This window comes from Arvicanthis niloticus, chromosome 19, assembly GCF_011762505.2.
Source record: "Arvicanthis niloticus isolate mArvNil1 chromosome 19, mArvNil1.pat.X, whole genome shotgun sequence".
In the NCBI taxonomy this organism is placed as follows: domain Eukaryota; kingdom Metazoa; phylum Chordata; class Mammalia; order Rodentia; family Muridae; genus Arvicanthis; species Arvicanthis niloticus.
This window is the reverse complement of record NC_047676.1, coordinates 40,920,716-40,926,974: the sequence shown is the minus strand read 5'-3', so window position 1 is coordinate 40,926,974 and position 6,259 is coordinate 40,920,716.

Below are 6,259 nucleotides of genomic sequence, written 5' to 3'. Positions count from 1 at the left end.
AAACTGTGTTAAAAGGCCACAGCATCAAGAAGGTTGAGAAGCAATACTTACGTTTACCTCGCATGGAAATGGTTGCCTCTCATGTTTATTTCTTCTCTGCATCTCACTTGGGCATAGATTTTATGATGAGAGGGTAGAGGCTTGCACAGATCCTCATGGCTTATGGTGTTGACTTAGCTGTCCACGGGGAATATCATCCAGAGAAACCCATATATTTTGTATCATTTCCTTTAAATGTGTCCAGATTTGGTAAAATTTTAGTTACATTTGTTTGAGTGACTTAATAATGGTTATTAAAGAGGAATATTGGCAAACAATTTTTATTCAATCTCTCTTTGACTCAATTTTAATTGAAAATGACCAACATGTTAACCCAGGGGCCTTAATGATGTCTTTTTAAAAGGACTATATATTTTCGTCATTTTTTTCTCAGGAACAAGATGACAATGCAATGCCAGGTCTTTTCATGGAGCTTTTTGTCCACCAGACTCAGATTCTGCAGGAGTCTGTTCATACTTAGTATGTAAGTGCACACATTATAATGTATGTTCAAAACATACTTATGTAAGATTAGGCATGAGAGCCCCAATGTTTTCTAGATAACATTTTCCAAAAACTTACAAAACTTGTATTTTTTCTGAGATTTATGGAAATCTGTTCTTTTATTTTAAAAAAAAATTAAAATCAAAACTGGTTATGCTTGGTAGATGTCAGAAGAATCTTACAAAATTCATTCTCTTTGATAAGAAAATAAGAATGAAAGTTAATTATTCATTATATAGCATTAATTTATTGGTATGTGGTTGAATGCCTTAAGCGATTTTCAAAATTCCCTTTCGTTGATCATTTGTATCTTTGCTTGTCTTTATCTGTGAAGAATGCACAGCAATTATTACGATAAAACTGAGATTAAACTGAGGGTGGTTCCTTTGCCCAAGGCAACAGAACTAGGCTAAATCTCCTAGCTTGCCTGCGGTTAGCGTGAATGTTAATAAGCATAAGTCAAGCACACAGCATTGGATAATTCGTATCCATGCAGCCACGCACAACTTTCCAAACCACTGAGCAAAAGAAAACACACCCAGGGCAGTGATTTCCTATTAAACTTAAGAGGAACAAAAGGTGAGACAGGTGGGAGGGAGGCTTGAAAAAAGCTTGCCAGAATTACCAAACCTGTTAGCACCACCCAATGTCCCATGAACTGTCAACTGATGTCCGCAAAACTATGAGGAGCCCAGCTTTCTCTATGGTCCCTCCTGTGCCTTTCCCCAAGTTGTCAGGGTGGGCATGATCACACCTGTTTCTTAACCATATCTTCTTGATGCTGAGGAAATAACAGAAGAGGGTGTGGTTAAACTGATCTGATGCAAGTCGGGACGGTAAATTGTAAGGGACGGTTTTAGCATGGGGGGGGCTTGAAACATCTCTGCCAGCTTAGTTTACAGGAAGGGGACTCACAACTGCAGAGCTTTTATTACGGATGGCTAAATACTTTCATCTGTATTTTTCAGGGAGGTGGCTGCCCCTCATCTTGTTTTTATGGGTGGAGAAAACTGAAGCTAAGACTGTCTAGATTACCCAGTAGCAGATGGCCCCCTAAAAACCTTTATGCGCTGGCTCCAGACATATTCTTTCACCTGACCACACTGTCTGCCCTGTTCCCTCTAGAAGCCTTGGCTTAGACACTTCAGGAGGCAGCTGGCCGTGCAGAAGGGAAAAAGGATTTAGCTTTGGACCACTGCAATTAGACATGGGTGAGATTAGTTCCGCTGAGAGGAGAGGCTCGTAACTCCTTTTTTTGTAGCTGGACCTGGAAAATTCTGAGAATCGTGTTGGTTTATAATGATGAGTTATTGGGTTTTGGCTCTGGCCCCCTGAGCTAGTTAACTGTATCATTGTTATTGTATTTGGGATCCTGGATTGAAGACAGTGGGCTGTGTAACACGATGAAACTGGGTATCTCATTGATGTTTGGGTGTTGGTTTTTCTCTGTTGATCTGCTTTGGGGAGAGGGCTATGTTTGCTTTGATGGCTTTTAGAGCAGCTGTACGTACGCGTCTGAGCAAGCACACGGTGCTCAGCTGGGAACCGCCCCTCACATCGCGTTCCTGCTCTGGCCATTTCTTGCTGTGGGTTTAATTGTCCCTATAAGCTGTTCTGAGAGAAGTTGTGACAATCCTGTATTTTAGGAGAACCAATAAACCAGCTGTCTGAGGCTTCTAACACCACATGTCTGATTGTCTCTGGGAGCTGTCTTGGTGGCTCAGGCACCTGCGTGCAGATTCATAAGCCTCAGTATTAGGGGACTGTACCTCTTGAAGTGTGGGTGGCAAACTTGTGTCAGTCTGAGACCTGTTTAGACTCATTAGGAACTAGACAAAGACAGAAATTGAAATCATCATTTGAAAAGTCTCAGCAATTCCATAAGGCTCTACATTAATGTTTAGAAATGAAAACACAATTTGTTCAATGTTATAAAACGTTAGGCATGTCTTTTGTATGCCTTTGTTATTTAATTAATTGTTATATTGAATCTATGTTTAATACGAATAATAGTCCATGATGGACTGAAAGTAAAAACAAGTTGCAGCACAACACGCTGCTGGGCCTGCCCCAAGAGTTCGACAAAGAAGCTCTGAAGACAAGACTCGGAGATAGATGAGTGTCAAAACTTTCTGCGGACTTTCTTTCTGTGTCCTTTCAAAGCTGATTTTAAAAGAGATTTATTTATTTGGTTCTGTGAATTGCGTCTGTCTAGTGGGAGTTATGGGCATGTGATGCAGTTGCCCGAGGAGGTTCAAAGGGCACCGGATTACCTGGAGCTGCAGTTACAGGAGGTTGTGAGCCACCTGACCTGGGTGCTGGGAACTGAACTTGGGTCTTCGGAAGAGAAGAAAGCTCTCTTAATTTTTGAGCCATCTCTTAAGCCCCATTTTTGATTACTTTAAATTCCACTTATTTATTAAGGGTGTGTGTGTGTGTGCTGGTGTGGTGTGTTACACACTGTAGCATGTGTATATAAAGGAAACTTATGGGAGGGAATTCTCTCCTCTCAACCATGTGGGACCCAGACACTGAACTCCTGGGTCAGGATTGGTAGCAAAAGCCTTTACCCACTAGCCATTTTGCACACCACACATATTTTCAACCTCTTTTGAAAGGATCTCTTATCATGTCCATGACTTTGCAGCCCTCCAGCATCACTTTACTGCATCCTCCTCTTAGGGCCCTCCATTTTGGGGAGCTTGATTTCTATTTGGTAATAGTTGAACTGATTTGTTTATCAGTTAAACTGACAGTTTAATGAGTTCATTGATAATAGTTTAATCTGTTAGCAGTTACAGTGAAACTTGGCTTGCAAACTGAGCTTGGGAAAAACAATTGAGGTGACGTCTATATAACAATATGATGTTCAAAGGTTCTAAGAAAATGTAAATCCTACAGCAGGTTACAACCATCTCACCAACACAGGTCTTAAAATGAATGACCGTAAGAACAAATGCAAAAAGAAAACAATAACAACACACAAACAAACAAACAAGGGCACCCTGAGCATCAGAGCTGAACTTTAGTATAAATTGGTTTGAGAGGTGAAGGTGCTTAAGGCTTCCTCCTATGCCCCTTAGATGTGAACGATTTAGAAGACTGCAGTGTACAGGATGGTGATAGAATCTGGTTTATCTTTCTCTACTTCAACGTTTAATCGGAACATATTTGGCATTATTATCTTTATTTAATACTAAGTATTATTTTCTAATCCACCACCACTGATTAAGAAATACAAGGAGCAGTTAACACCCTCCACTTTGGGGCCCTTTCCGAGTCAGTTTAGAGTAACCAGGAGGAGGACGAACACTGCCTGAGACGATCATGACCTAAGCGGAAGCCACAGGTGAAACACCTCAAGGACCTGGGGAATGGGGTGTCTGCTGAATGGCCATGCCTGGTGTCCATCATCTGCCTACTTCTTTCCCAGCCTTCAAGTGCTACTTTATGATACTTACCTGTTCTTCTCCAGGGTGGCCTTGGATTCCATTGTCGAGTTCACATGGTGTGAAAGAGATAGGGAAAGTTCGCAGAGGGTGGTCCCTATGATGTCACTGGACCCAAGGCAGGTCGCTCACACTGTCTGCAATGTTTTCCTTTAAAAGATGTAACATGTGAGAATCCTGTCAGTAGGGATGACTGCCAAGGAAGGACTGCAGCCTTGACCTCGCCTCCAAACTTTGGTTTTATTGAGAACACAGGCCTTGCAAAGAGGAAAGTGAACACTATTTGGGCAGAGTAGGGTGTTGGGGAGAAAACTGGGTTCAAGATGTAGCAAAAATTGAAGAAAAAATATATGGGGAAGGACTTAGTGATGAAAGCCAGAAGAACACTTACTCTTATAGGGAAGTGTAACTCTCACACCTCATCAAACAACTTTTCTCCCCTTCCTCTTCTTACTCCCTCTTCTTTCTCTTTTCCTCTTCTCCTTCTCCTTTTTTCTTTTTTCTTTCTTCTTTCTTTCTTTCTTTCTTTCTTTCCTCTTCTTCTTCTTCTTCTTCTTCTTCTTCTTCTTCTTCTTTCTTCGTCTTCTTCTTCTTCTTCCTTCTTCTTCTTCTTCTTCGTCTTCTTCTGCTTCTTCTCTCTCTCTCTCTCTCTCTCTCTCTCTCTCTCTCTCAGCAGATGGAGATAATTACAGAAGTTACAAACTGGTCAAATGCAGAGAACCACATATCATCCCGCCAGCTTCCTAGATGATACATCTGCAACACAACCCCTACTCATAAGACTCAGGGAACATAATGAAAAGGGAGGTTAAAAGGCTTTAAGATCCAGAGGACCAGAAAGTCAGTCATAGAGATTGGGTCTTCCATATTGATAAGGAAACTACTACATTGTTGAAACTTCAACAATATGTTTAACTAAACAAGGCTCATACAGTGCCAATATCAGTTGATGTGCCAACTCAGGAGAGGGAAATCTCACAGGGTGCACCCCAGAGAAGAGAGTTTGCAACTGATGAGAGAAGGAGAATTTGTTTTCCCCTGGCTGGAGTCCTCTAATTTGTTATCCAAATACAAATTGGCCATGCCTAAAACATATACATGTAAGCATCACTAAATGAACTCGTATATTGTATTATTGTATTTATTCATATAATATATGACATATACATTTTAGCAATAATAAAGTAAGCCATGCTACTCAGCTTCTTTGGAATCTTTGTGGGTATATTATCAGAGTCTCTTAGCAAGTGGGAATGGAGACTGAAGTGGCTACATCCCATAGCCAGACAGGGCTTCCAGTGAAGGGAGGGGACACAAAACCTAGTCCACAGAGTCTTCAACCCAAAATTTGTCCTGCTTACAAAAAGTACAGGGACGAATAAGGGGCAAGGGTTGAGGAAATGGCCAACCAATAACCGGCCCAACTTGAGATTCATCCCATGGAACGAGACAACCCCTGACACTATTAATGATACTCTGCTATGCTTGCAGACAGGAACCTAGCTAACTGTCTTCTGAGAGCTTCATCCAACAGCTGCTGGGAACAGATGCAGAGACCCACAGCCAAACAATAGGCGGAGCTTGAGGAGTCTTATAGAAGAGTTGGGGGGAAAATGAGGGAGCTGGAAGAGGGGTCAAGGACACCACAAGAAGACTACAGAGTCAACTAGCCTGGCCCAGGGGGAGAAGAAAAGGGGGAGTGGGGGAGGGGTGTAAAAGTGGGACTGAAAGGAGAGGAGGGAGGGGCTCTGATCAGGCTGTAGAGTGAATAAATAAACAAATTAGTGGAAAAAAAAAAGAAAAGAAAAATAGGCCATGAATTTGAGAGGTCATAAGGGAAATATGGAAAGGGGCGGAAGGAGGATAGGGAGGAGGAGATAATGTAAATATAGTGTGTATATATGTACATATGTGCGTGTATATATGAAAAATTGAAAATTAATGCAATAAGAAAGAAAAACAGAAGAAAACAGAGGCGCTAAGGGAAAGGAATAAACACCTTATCAACGAAAGAAGGAAACAATCAAAGATGGCAGAGCTTATAATGAATCATTTCCATTTATATTTGAACAGCTCAGATCCTGTGAGATATGTCCCATATAACATATGGTGACATTTCATAATAGGAACAGGTATAGTAAAAGGAGGGACCTGATCATATTGAAAGCTCATATGGGGTCATACATAGGAGCTCACAGAGACTGAACCAATGGGGTTATGCTCTTCACCCCACTTTGCTCTGCACAGTCATTATGGCATGACCCACA